Source organism: Petaurus breviceps, unplaced genomic scaffold (assembly GCF_028583685.1).
Source record: "Petaurus breviceps papuanus isolate PSGF00001 unplaced genomic scaffold, PetGlider_PUasm1.0 490, whole genome shotgun sequence".
In the NCBI taxonomy this organism is placed as follows: domain Eukaryota; kingdom Metazoa; phylum Chordata; class Mammalia; order Diprotodontia; family Petauridae; genus Petaurus; species Petaurus breviceps.
The window spans coordinates 13,503,329-13,517,408 of NW_027186352.1; positions in this window are offsets into that span (position 1 = coordinate 13,503,329).

Consider the following 14,080-nt stretch of genomic DNA (forward strand, 5'->3'; position numbering starts at 1 on the left):
TAAAACATTTAAAAAATTAAAAAATTTAGAAAGAAAAAAAAGAAAAGAATGTGTAGTACCCATTATATATGCTTTCTTGAGATGGAAATCTACCACTTTATATTGAATCCTCTCTAATGTTCTGCTGTGTACATGGCAAATTTTTTCCTTTTCTTATTTTGCACTTAAGTTTAAAATAAATTTAAAAACTAAAAAAAAAAAGAGAAAAATGACATTGTTCAAGCCTATTCAAAAAACAAATAAATTGATATGGTGGTATATATGAAAAAGATGCCAAGGATTAAAGCAGAGAAAAGGCTGTCCAGCACATTAACTGTGACTGACAGTATCTAGGTAACATCCTGCATTTAAAATTGGGTGGGAGAGTGGAGGGCTATTTCCTCCACTCCCCTCTGGGGTTGAGTTTGGTCCTGGGGCTGGGGTGGGGGGTGTTGTTGTTCTTTCTGTTTACAATGTTGCATTGACTGTGCATATGATTTTTGGGGGTTTCCCTCCTTTTTCATCAATGCATATAAATCTTCCCATGAGTCTATGTATTCCTCACATTACTGTTTGTGAGATTACAGTAATATTCCATCACACTTTGTAGCAGCAAGCACCCTAGCATACCCAGGATGGCTACTATCACAGGTTCTTTGATCTGCTTTTCTAAAGGAAAGCAACTCAAAAGGGGTTAACAATCTTACTATCTTACTTTAATCAAACATATATATATATATATATATATATAATATGATTTACTTAGTTTAAGAGAAAAAGTCAGCACCCTGAACTTCAGAGAAAATAAAAACAGAAATTACAAGTAGACAAAAAAATAAAGACAGATAAAATAACACAATTCAACAAATCAACAGACAGGGCTTCTAGATGTCTGACCATCACATATATATATATATATATATATATATATATATATAGTTAGTTACCAGAGAGAGAAGCACCAACATCTGGGTTTTCAAAGCCGGGGGGCTCATCAGCTGTCCAGAATCTCATCTGGCCAAAGTACACAACTCTTCCCATAAGTGAGCCCCAAAGAAAAACCTCACCTCAGAATATATACAGCCTTCTCTAGGGTAAGAGGATATCACAGACTTCCTGACCCACTGCCTAATTACAAAATAGCAAAAGGTGGGGGCCTTCCTGTAAAACAAGCCTCCCCTAAGCAAGCTTCTCTTGTTGGACTCCAAGAGAAGCCCATTAAGGAACAGGGAAGATCTTCAAATTCCCTAGACCTATTAAGGGGAAGGGAAGACCTTCAAATTCCCTTACTATTATACACTCATATGCCACTATTTGTTTTAAATTTATGGGCATTTACTTAAACTTCTTTCTAAGAAATCTGCAAATAACATTTGACTTGGCACTGAGTTGGAAAGTCACAGAGATGAAAAGATTATAATGCATATATATATATATATATATATATATATATATATGTATGTATGTATGTGTGTATATATAAAATATGCCTAAGAGGGCAGATAGGTGGTGCAGTGCATAGAGTGCTGGGCCTGGAATCAGGAAGACTCGGATTAAATCAAGCCTTACACCTATGCTTACCAGCTGTGTGATCCTGGACAAGCCAATTAACTTTGTTTACCTCAATTTCCTCATCTGTAAAATGAGCTGGAGAAGGAAATGGCAAACTACTCCAATATCTTTGCCAAGAAATCCCCAAATGAGTTCACAAAGAGTTGGACACAACGGAAACAATAGCAAAATTATTGCCAAGGGCACCACCATTGTCTAGTTCCCCAGGTTTGAAATCTATATATCATCCTTGACTCCTCATACCCTCTTACCCCCTCCCATTTCCAATCTATTACCAAAGCCTATCTATTTTTCCTTTGTAAAGCTCTCATACACACCCTTCTCTCCTCTTTCGACTTCACCCTCATCACCTCACACCTGAATGCTGTACAGATTGGGTCAAGGTTGGCCTGGATGAAAAGGGGAGAAAATGCTTTTTAGAAGGAATGACTGAGGGGTGGGGAGGGGAGATGGGGGCAGTATACATGGTCAGACACACTTAATGAGTTTTTTATTATGGCTTAAATATTTTTCTTTTCTTTATCCTTTTTTTCCTGTGTTGCTAGGGAGGCACACCTGTGACAGTGAAGATGGTACTAAAACAAAAGATATCCCTGTAATTAAAAAAGGTTTTCCATTAACCTTCATACTGTGTTTAATTCCCAGCACACTTGTGTCAGCTGGGCAGGAAAAGAAAGTGGTCAGTCTTAAGAAATAATGAGGAAGAATTAAGGGAAATAGGAGATTTAAATAATCTGCTTAGTGAATGCAGTGAAGTAGAAGCAGGAGAAATAAACAAAATGACCACAATAATAAAAAGGAAAAGAAAATCAAAAGGCACATCTTCTGCTGCTGATACACACAGAGTACATGGGGAGGGGGAAGAGTGGCTATAGGCACAAGGGTAGTGAGGGGTCAAAGAGGAGATGAGAGTCTTCTCAAAGTCTGTCCCAGCGTGTGACCCTTGGGGTAGATGGGCTGCTCAGATTCTCAGTTGGGCTCATCTCTTATAGTGCACAGCATTTCAGCCACGTGAGGCAATCCGCTGCCAAGGCGGCTCCTCACTAAAGTGGGCTGCTGCGGGCTAGCTCAGGCTCTTCTCAGGGTGGAATATTCTTCTGAATGTGTCAATGAGTGGAACTCGATGAACAGATACAGGCTTTCCCCACCCTCAGTCACTGACGTGGCTGGGCAGGACTGTGCTTTCTTCACCCAGAGTGCTACAGCTCTTTTCAGCTGGGACAACAAGTGGCAGAACTCTCTCCTAGCTGAGAAGTATGGGATAGCCTCAGCCATTTCATAGCTCTTCTTGGTGCAAGGCCAGTTCTTGGACTCTTTCTTTCTTTCTTTTTTAAGAGTAAATAGTATTTTTTTCCAACTACATATAAAGATAGTTTTCAACATTCATTTTTATAAGATTTTGAGTTCCAAATTTCTCATCCTGTTTCTTATCCCTTGCCCCTTCCCCAAAATGTTAAACAATCTGACATGTTATACATGTGCAATCATATAAACATATTTCCATACTAGTCATGTTGTGAAAGAAGAAACAGAACAAGGGACAGCTAGGTGGCACACTGAATAGAGCACCAGCCCTGGAGTCAGGAGGACCTGAGTTCAAATCCAGCCTCAGACATTTGACACACTTACTAGTTGTGTGACCTTGGGCAAGTCATTTAACCCCACTTGCCTTGCCTTCCCCCCTCAAAAAAAAAAAGAAAAAAGAAACAGAACAAACGAGAAAAGCCACAAAAAAAGGTGAAAATAGCACTCTTCAATCTGTATTCAGACTCCACCAGTTCTTTCTCTGGAGGTGGATAGCATTTTCCATCATGAGTCTTTTGGAATTGTTTTGGATCACTGTATTGCTGAGAAGAACTAAGTCATTCAAAGATAATCATTGCACAATGTTGATATTAGTATGTATAATGTTCTCCTGGTTCTGCTCTCTTCACTCAGCATCAGTTCATGTAAGTCTTTCCAGGTTTTTCTGAAATCTGCCTGCTCATCATTTCTAATAGCACAATAGTATTCTGTTACATGCATATATCACAACTTGTTCAGCTATTCCCCAATTCATGGACAACCTCTCAATTTCCAATTCTTTGCCACCACAAAAAGAGCTGCTATAAATATTTTTTTGCATGTGGGTCCTTTTCCTTTTTTTATGATCTCTTTGGGATACAGACCTAGAATTGGTATTGCTGGGTCAAGGGATAGGTACTGTTTTATAGCCTTTGGGCATAGCTCCAAATTGCTCTCCAAAATGGTTGGATCAGTTCACAACTCCACCAACCACACATTAGTGTTCCAATTTTCCCACATCTTGTCCAACATTTATCATTTTCCTTCTGTCATATCAACCAATCTGATAAGTATGAGGTGGTACCTCAGAGTTGCTTCATTTTGCATTTCTCTAATCAGTAGTGATTTACAGCATTTTTTCATATGACTATAGATAGCATTAATTTCTTCATCTGAAAACTGCTTGTTCATATCCTTTGACCATTTGTCAATCAGGAAATGACTTACATTCTTATAAGTTTGACTCAGTTCTCTAGACATTTGAGAAATGAGGCTTTTATCAGAAACACTTGCTATAAAACTTGTTTTCCATATTTCTGTTTCCCTTCTAATTTTGGTTGCATTGGTTTTGTTTGCACAAAAACTTAAATTTGACGTCATCAAAGCCATCCCTTTTGCATTCCATAATGTACTATATCTCCTGTTTGGTCGTAATGTCTTCCCTTCTCCATAGATCTGACAGGCAAGCTCCTCCTTGCTCTCCTAGTTTGCTTATAGTCTCACCCTTTATGTCTAAGTCATGCATCCACTTTGGTACATGGTGTGAGACACTGGTCCGTGCCTAGTCTACCATACTGTTTTCCAGCTTTCTGAGCAATTTTTGTCAAATAGTGAGTTCTTTTCCCAGAAGCTAGAGTCTCTGGGTTTATCAAATGGTAGATTACTATAGTCATTTACTACTGTGTCTTATATACCTAACCTATTCCACTGACCTTTTTCTTATCCAGTACAAAATAGTTTGATGATTTCTGATTTATAATATAGTTTTAGATCTGGTAGAGGCTAGGCCACCTTCCTTTCATTTTTTCCTCCATTAATTCCCTTGATATTCTTGACCTTTTGCTCTTCTAGATGAATTTTCTTATCCCTTTTTTCAAGCTCTACAAAATAATTTTTGGTAGTTTGGTATGGCACTGAATAAGTAAATTAATTTAGGTAGAATTCTCATTTTTATTATATTAGCTCCACCTGTCCATGAGCAATTGATATTTCCCCAGTTGTTTAGATTTGACTTTATTTGTGTGAAAAATGTTTTGTAATTGTGTTCATCTAGTTCCTGAGTTTGTCTTGGAAAATAGACTCCCAAGCATTTTATTGGGATACAGTTATTTTAAATGGAATTTCTCTTTCTATCTCTTCTTGGTGCACTTTGTTGGTAATATATAAAAATACCAATGATTTATGTGGTGTTATTTTATTTTCTGCAACTTTGCTAAAGTTATTAATTATTTCAAATAGTTCTTTAGTTGATTCTCTGGGATTCTTTAAGTATTCCATTATAACATCTGCAAAGAATGATAGTTTTGTTTTCTCGGTGCCTAGTCTACTTCCTTCAATTCTTTTTCTTCTCTTATTGCTAAATCTAACATTTCTAGTACAATAGTGAATAATAGTGGTGATAATGGGCATCCTTGTTTCACCCCTGATCTTACTGGGAATGTTTCCAGCTTATCCCCATTATAGATAATGCTTGCTGGTGGTTTTGGATAGATACTACTTATCATTTTAAGGAAAACTCCATTTATTCCTATACTCTCTAGTGATTTTAATAGGAATGGGTGCTATATTTTATCAAAAACTTTTTCTGCATCTATTGAGATCATCCTATGATTTTTGTTGGTTTTGTTATTGATATGGTCAGTTATGCTGATAGTTTTCCTAATAACAAACCAGTCCTGCATTCCTTGTATAAATTCCACCTAGTCATAGTGTATTATCCTTATGATGAATTGCTGTAATCTTTTGGCTATTTTACTTAAATTTTTTACATCAATATTCATTAGGGAAATTTTCTTTCTTTTGGCTCTTCTTGGTATAGGTATATGCAGCATATTTTTGTTATAAAAGGAATTTGGTAGGACTCCTTCTTTGCCTATTTTTTCAAATAGTTTATATAGTATTGGAATTAATTGTTCTTCAAATTTTTGGTAGAATTCACTTGTAAATCCATCTGGCCTGGGATATCAGACTCTTTCTAGGCTTATGGTGATCAGGCCCAATTCAAAAACCTTCAGACTGGCCCAGAATATTGTTGGAATCTAATGTAGTAAGGGATGAATTTAATGTGTGCTTTAGAGTCAAATTCATTAAATTTGCATATCTTCATATGCAATAGCTATTCATTCCTCAAACTCTTTTGAAAACTCTTTATTTTGCACCTGAAAGGATATCCACCTTTATATTTCAATTCATTCTCTCTTTACCTCTGGTATTTATAACTCCTGGCTTCCTTCAAAGATAAGCTCAAGTCCTACCTATTACAGGAAACCTTTCCTGATAAACCTAGTTGCTAATGCCTTCTCATGGACTCATACATTTATAGCTAGATAGTATTTCAGAGTTCCACCAGTTCATCCTCTTCCTTTTTCAGATGACAAAAATGAGCCCAGAGAGGAAAAGTTACTTGCTTGAAGTTATACAGGTAGTAATAAACAGAGTTAATGATGGGGTACAGGCTCTGGAAACCCCCTTGAACTCTGCTTGAATTTCCCCAGTAGATCTGGTGTTTGCCTGATCTTCTCAACTGGCCTTTCATTATGGCTATGCCCAATTCTCTGCTACCCTAAACCTAACCCAGGCCTTAATTGTCTGTTACCTCCAGATTGCCTCCAGCTATTTCCCATTCTTGATCCTATCTAAATCCCATTCTCTTGGTTTCAGACCTGACTTCTAGTCTCCTCAGCCTACTTGCCATTCCCATCAAGATCCTCCCTGTACCCCTCCTTCAATCATCCCAGACTATCTGATCACTCCTAGATCCCTCCCAAAGTCTTTCTGTATATAAGATCCATCTTGTTTTCACGAAAGTGCTCAGGTTCAATCTGGCCCATTTGTCAATACAAGTGTTATAAATGCTCAGATTCCTTAAGAGTCTATCCAAGGCTCAGATTCAATATGTCCCACTCACATTTGCAATACAAATGTTCATATTCCTTAAGAGTCTGACCAATATGGTGTAACTTTGGCTGAACAAAGATGGCTGAAATTCATCCAGGAAGGACCCACGTGTCACTGTTCTGGAGTCCCAGCACCCCTAACCCTCAACATTAGGACTCCTCCAGCCTCTAACTCTAAAGTCAGTGCTCTTTTTGGTGCATCATAAAGCTTTCCCTACTTTGTATATTTTGCAAATATTTGTATGTATTACATATGTTATAATATCTTGTATATATTTTACTTTTCTGTGTGTAACCCAAAAGCCCACTGGCATGTGACACTCTCCTTCGTGGTAGAGATGCCCCCTCCTGGATGAGAGTTGGAAGGAGCATGGGAGAAAAGACCTTTTCAGTCTTTCTCTTCAAACCTAAAGTCACTCTGGGAGCTTCTGGCTTCCAGGTTTGAAAGAGAAGGTGGGCGAGCCCAACACCACTCCAGCTTGGTGAAGGAAAAGAAGCCAACATCAGAGGAACCACAGTCTCTCTCGTGTCCCTTGTCCCAGTTTACTACACTAAAGACTTCAGGAAACTTCCTCTTGAGGGAGACCTAGGATTCTCCCTTGGCTGAGCTGAGCTACCTTGATCCCATGTGAGAGCCCCTTCACTCTGTGTTGTCTGGTAGACACATTCTCCTGTGTATACTTTCTCTGACTTCTATTTCCTACTGATTTGGATAAGTGGGTTTCTTGGCTAAGTGTGAGGTGTGTTCATTGTGGAACTGTTATTTGGTGGGAAGAGAGTGAAATAGGAAAGGTGAAACTTCTCAGCCCATAAGTTTTCTTGTGGGAGCAAGCCAGAGTTTCTGCTTCTCCCTTCTTTACTACTGCCATGTCAGCATTAGGCCTCTTCAGGAGTCTTTAGACCCCCACCCTTATTTGTCACACCTTTATCAGCATTAGGGCCTTTAGGGGTTTTCAACCTCCACCCTTACTGGTGACCCTTTTCCCCTCCCTCACTTTGGCATTTGCCAAATAAGGACATGAACAATACCCTGGTTCCCTGCCCACCTCCCAGCCAATAGAGGATAGTGGTGGGCTTCTTTGTTATTTGCCATTGGGGAAGATTTCCACGTGGAGACTTGAGCCCACCTTCCAGCCAGTGGGAGAAGGGACAGTGGTGGGAGGGGGCTTGACTGCATTAGGGTATAAATTCTTGTTCTGTCTTCTGTAACAAGCCTCCTCTCCCTGATCAATCATGGAGAGGACCGCCCTCTTCCCTCAGGGGAAGAGAATAAAAATTTCCTGTTTTTGTCCTGAGAAACCTCCATGTTCTTGATTAAATTTTGAATGTTTTTTTTTCACTCCACACAAGGTTCAGGCTTTGGATATAAAGCTTGGGGTCCTCCTTTCCCCAGTCAATGAAGAGCAATCAGAAGTTAGCTTGGACCTGAAAAGCACATCCCCCAGACTAATAATATTTAAGGAAGCAGATAGATATAATTCTAGCTGGTACCCTTTCTCTCTAAGGAGAGCAGAGTAAGCTCCAGCCCCAACTTCCTGCTTCCCCTTCTGGCAGGAATTAAAGTCTCCCTTGGAGAAGTGTGGGAGGAAAAGAGGCTGGAGATGTCTATTCTGCCTTCCTTTCAGTCACAAAATGACAGCCCTATGCTACTGTAGTAGGGGAAACCCTCATATATATAGTCTCACCACATATTACTTACTGTTTCCTTTCCTTAAAATATTCCTTTCCTTCCTTCCCTGTTTCATTTTTGCTTTTGTATCTCTAGAACCTAGCACAGGACCTGACACATTGTAGGTGGGTTTTTTTTTTGTTGTTGTTTTTAAGCAATTGGGGTTAAGTAACTTGCTCAAGGTTACATGGCCAGTTATTTCTGGGTGTGGTGCTAAGTATCTGAGCCCGGATTTGATCCCAAGTCATCCTGACACTGGAACCACTGCTCTTACTCGCTGTGCTACCTGGCCGCCCCTCACATTGTAGGTGTTTAATAAATAAATAATAACTGAATGAAACTAAGGGGTATGCCTGGGAAAAGTCCAGGATTCCAAACTGATAGAGAATCCACTCTGAGACATAGGAAGTCTACATCAGATTTTTTTAAAGGGAAAAAAAAGAAAACAGAAAATAGAAATCATTCAAAATCAGCAAAATCCTTAATAGATGTTTCAAAAGTCAGTTAGTTAATTCTTAAGTTCAACTTTAGCACTCTGTCATTGCCTTTAATTCCATGAAGCTGTTTCCTGAATTGCCGTGAGTGCAGAAGTCCCTTGTCAGAAACGCTTGACTGGCCAATAGCTTTGCTTCTGACCAAGGCTGGGAGCCGAGTGCTTGGGGCAGGTGGAAGGAGAGGTGTCCTTGACTGAGAAAGCAAAGTTTGTAGGCTACAGTTGAGCTATTTTTGACACATTGAGTTTGAAATATCCAGAGGTTGTCTTCTAAAATCCCTCCACAGGCTGGCAGGTCAGCCAAAACTGCTCTCTTCATGGTTCCCAAAATAAGAGATGAATTGAACTTTTGTTTCCAAAGAAAATATGTAATATATATAATGCCAGAAAGTTTTTTTATTTGCTGCCAAATGCAGGAACACAAACCGATTAGAGGGAAAGTCTTGGGAATGTTGAGATGTGAGCACCTGCTTATCTAAAGGCTAGCATCTCCTTCCCTTGAACTGTGAGGAAAATCCAGGAATTGTCTCTTTTGTGTCCACAACCCCACATTTTTCTTCCTTTTGTCTTTTCTCTTATACTCATATTTAATTTGGTTGGGGACCATTGCTGATTCCCCTGGAGGTCAGAAGACCCCACTAATTATGGAGGAAATGCCTCCTTCATTCAATCACCCATCATGCTTATTATCGCTTACCTCTGAGTCATACACGTGTGGTTTTCATGACTGCTCTCAAAATTTTTCTTCAGTTTGTATGCTCCCTCTCTTCACCAACTGGCTGGAATTCTCCTAGGTTTCTGTTCTTATCTGAAGAATCCCTCCCTTTGGGATATTACCCACTGGAAGCAGTGACCCCCCTCCCAAGACTGGAGACCACCAGAGAAATCTCCATTGGGCACCTGCCTCGAGACCAAAGTGGGGAGAAAGCTGCTCACAAATGAGCAGATACTAGACAAGCCCCAAAATCTGTGTGGGGTGAAAAACCCCATTCAAAATTTGATTAAGAACACAGAGGTTTCTCAGGATAAAAACAAGAAATTTTTATTCTCTTCCCCTGAGGGAAGAGGGCAGTCCTCTCCATGACAGATCAGAGAGAGGAGGCATGTTACAGAAGACAGAACAAGAATTTGTACCCTAACACAGTCAAGACCCCTCCCACCACTGTCCTTTCTCCCATTGGCTGGGAGGTGGGTTTACAATCTGAGCATGAAATCTCCTCCAATGATAAGGAACAAAGAAGCCCTCCACTATACCCTATTGCCTGGGAGGCAGGCAGGGAACTTCATGTCCTTATTTGGCAAATGCCAAAGTAAGGGAGGGGAAAAGGTCACAAGCAAGGGTGGAGGTCAAAAACCCCTGAAGTGGCCTAATGCTGATGTGGCAGTAGTAAAGAAGGGGGAAAGAAGGGGAAAGGGTAAAGCTAAAACTCCAGCTTGCTCTCACAAGAAAACTTATGGGCTGAGAAGTTTTCACCTTTCCCATTCAGTCCCTCCTCTTATTTTCCACCCTCTGAAAACTTCTCACTCCACAGCTGATAAATCCCTTCTACAATCTTATCTTTCCAAGATGGGTTATCCAGGGAGGAAGCAGTTCTAGTGTAGGCCTAGTCTGGCCTCTTGGGAAAGCTCTCTGCATCTGACGTCATCTTTTCCAGATCCCTTGGCTCAGATGTCCACTCAGGAGGAGGGGTAATCTTAAATGCCTAGAGTCCATATACACAAGCTGGCATAGCCAGACAGACCTGACAGGGGCTCCCAGAAACATATAATTTGACACCAAAGGTGCATAGAAAGGTTCAGTTTCCCAGCCATGCAAGCCTAGGTTCAAAGAGTATAACAAATAGTTCAGTTGTCTTAACCACACAGGGTTAGGCTCAAACAATATAGCTTGGTCTGTCTGAAATGAAAGGGCCTTTACTGGTTTCTCACCGTGTTTCTAGGAGCACCAAGCTATATTCTCTACAGTTTCCTTCTTTTTAAAAAAATTCGATTTTATCTAATTTTCTGTTCTCAATCATCTCCCTTCCTTCTCCCTCACCCACTGAGAAATTAGGAAAAACAAAACCCATTACAAATATTCGTAGTATGCAAAATAAATATCTTCGTTAGCCTTATCTCCCCACCATTGATGGGGGTATGGGCCCAGGTCAAGACCTTTGCCCCTTACCCCAAAAGAATTTGGGTCCCATTTGTCTAAGGTCCTGGAAAACCCCACCTTGAACTCTCCTTGAATTTCCCCACTGCATCTGGCATTCGCCTGAGGCTAAAAGCCTTCCATTGTTACTATGCCCAGTTGTCTGTTACCCTTAACCTAGCCTAGCCTTCCATTGTCCATTACCTCCAGATTTCATCCAGCTACTTCCCAACCTTAATTCTATCTAAACCTTATTCTCTTGGTTCCTGGCCTGACCTCTAGTCACCCCAGCCAATTTGCCACTCCCTTCAAGATCCTCCCTAGACCCCTCCTCCAATCACCCCAGACTACTTGGCCAACCCTAGATCCCTCCCACAGTCTTTCTGTATATAAGATCGATCTTGGCCTCCATGAAGGTGCTCAGATTCAATCTGGCTGGTTTATATTCACATCATAAATGCTCAGATTCCTTAAGAGTCTAGTCAATGCTGAGATTTCTCAAGAGTCTGACCAATATGGTGGATTTTTAATAAACTTTGTTTTAATTTGGCTGAAAGAAGACTTGGGTTGAATTCTTTCAGGCAGGACTTGTGTGCCACTATTTCAGGATCGCAGCATCCATAAACCTCAACACTATCACCAGCAGCAAAAAAAAAAAAAGAAAAATTTTTTAAAAAGAGAGAATATCTCCTTCAGTTTGCTCTCTGAGTCTATGAGCTTTCTCTGGAGGTAGGCAGCATATTTCATCATGAGTTCTTTGGAATGGTGATTGGTCATTGAGTTGATCAGTTTCTAAGTCTTTTCAAGTTGATTATCTTTATAATAATGTTGTCATTGTAAAAATTGTTCTCCTGCTTCTACTCATTTCACTTTGCATCAGTTCATACAAATCTTCCTAGATTTTCCTGAAACTATCTTCTAAATAATTTCTTATAGCAAAATACTATTCCATTACATTCATATACCACAACTTGTTCAGCCATTCCCCAATTGATGGGCATCCTCTCAATTTCCAATTCTTTGCCAACACAAAAAAAGTTGCTATCAATGTTTTTTGTACATATGGGTCCTTTTCCTCTTTCTTTGATCTTTTTGAAGTATAGTAGTATTATTGCTGGGTCAAAGGTGTGCACAGTTTAATAGTTGTTTAGAAATAGTTCCAAATTTTTTCCAGAAGAGTTGGTCCAGTTCACAACAGTGCATTATTGTGCCTTTTTCCCCCACATTTGTCATTTTCCTGTTTTATCAGCATAGTCAGTCTGAGGGGTATGAGATAGTGCTTCAGAATTGTTTTAATTTGCATTCCTCTACTTTTCCAGCTTTCCCAAGTTTTGTTGAATAGTGAGTTCTTGCCCCAACAGCTAAGTTCTTTTTCCCTCCATCCATCTATTAGTTTTTACTGAAACTCCCTGGTCACCTTTTTCAGTCCTGGCTACACCCTTAACTCTTGATTCACTAGCTAAGTTGGGAGAGTCAGAATACTCCTTGCTTCTCATTGCTACTTCCAGGTTCTCCCCCTGCCTCCATCACTCAGTAAGCTCTCCTTGGTTGAGGTTCATGCTATTCATATCTACCACCCAATCAAAATCCTAGCAATTATTATCTAGAGACCTCTAGTCATTCCCCTTCCTCCCTTAATAAGTTCAGTATCTGGGTGACGATATTTATCTCCAATTGTAACCCTGGGACTAGGGGATTTCAACATACATACTGATTTTCCCTTAAACACACTAATCACTCTCAGTAATTATCCTATCCACCTCCCATGAACTACTTACTACTCTACCTCCTCTCAGTCACACACAAAGATGGTCATACCCTTCATCCTGCCATCATCCACAGATGTACAACCTCTATGTTCAAGATTTCCACAATGCTCTTAACTGCCTGTAATTTATTGGCATTTCACCTCTCTCTCTCTGCCTTCCCTTACCAAATCCTGCTCTTCATCAACACCATGGCTTCCAGTTCCTTGACCCTTCAATTCTCTCCCAATTCATCCATTCTTCACGAGCCACTCTCTCCTCTTTTTCTCACCTTGCACCAATTTGACTCAACACTGCTCTCTGTTTTTTGGGGGGTTTTTTTTTTTTTTTTTTTTGCTTTTTGAAGGGGGGAAGGCAGGCCCATTAGGTTAAATGACTTGCCCAAAGTTTTTTGTGTTAAGTGTCTGAGGCAGGATTTGAACTCAGGTCCTCCTGACTCCAAGGGTGGTGCTCTATTCACTGTGCCACCTAGCCGCCCCAGACACTGCTCTCTGTTGAACCCTATCCCCATTATCCTTTTGTCGATTATACCCTGCCAAGTGTCAGCCCTAGATATCTCCCACTATTCACTACATTTGATCCTATGCATATTGTACTGAATGAAGGTGGAGAAAAATCACACAACTGTTTTGACTGGGTTCACTAAAATTCATGTTACCCAACCTCAACTGGGCCCTCCCTGCTACTAGGCAATCCTATTATGTCTCCTTTATCAACTTACTGTCTTACTCTCCACAGTGGCTCTTCCAAACCTCTCACAGCTCCCTCCTACCCCCACACTCTCAGCTAAGAACCTTGCCTCATATTTTATAACAACAAAAAAAATTAGTGTCTCCTCAATGGCTCTACTGTCTCCATGCTGCCTTCATCCTCAAAAAACCCTCACTTGATCCTTCCGTTTCCACTATCATCTTATTCCTTTTCTGCCCTTTGTGGCTAAACTCCGAAGGCATCTATAATAGGTGTTTCTACCTTATCTCCTCTAACTCTCTTCTTATCCCCTTACAATCCAGCTTAACTGCTCTCCAAAGTTACCAAAGATCTTTTAGGTGACAAATCCAATGGCCTTTTCTCAATTCTCATTCTTCTTGACCTCTCTGCAGCCTTTGAAACTGTTCATCAGTGCGTGTGTGTGTGTGTGTGTGTGTGTGTGTTCAGCCCTGAACTTTTTTCAGTTTTTCAGTTCTGCCTGGCTCTGTGTGACTTCATTTGACGTTTTCTTGGCAAAGACATTGGAGTGTTTGCCATTTCCTAATCCAGCTCATTTTACAGATGAGCAAACTGAGT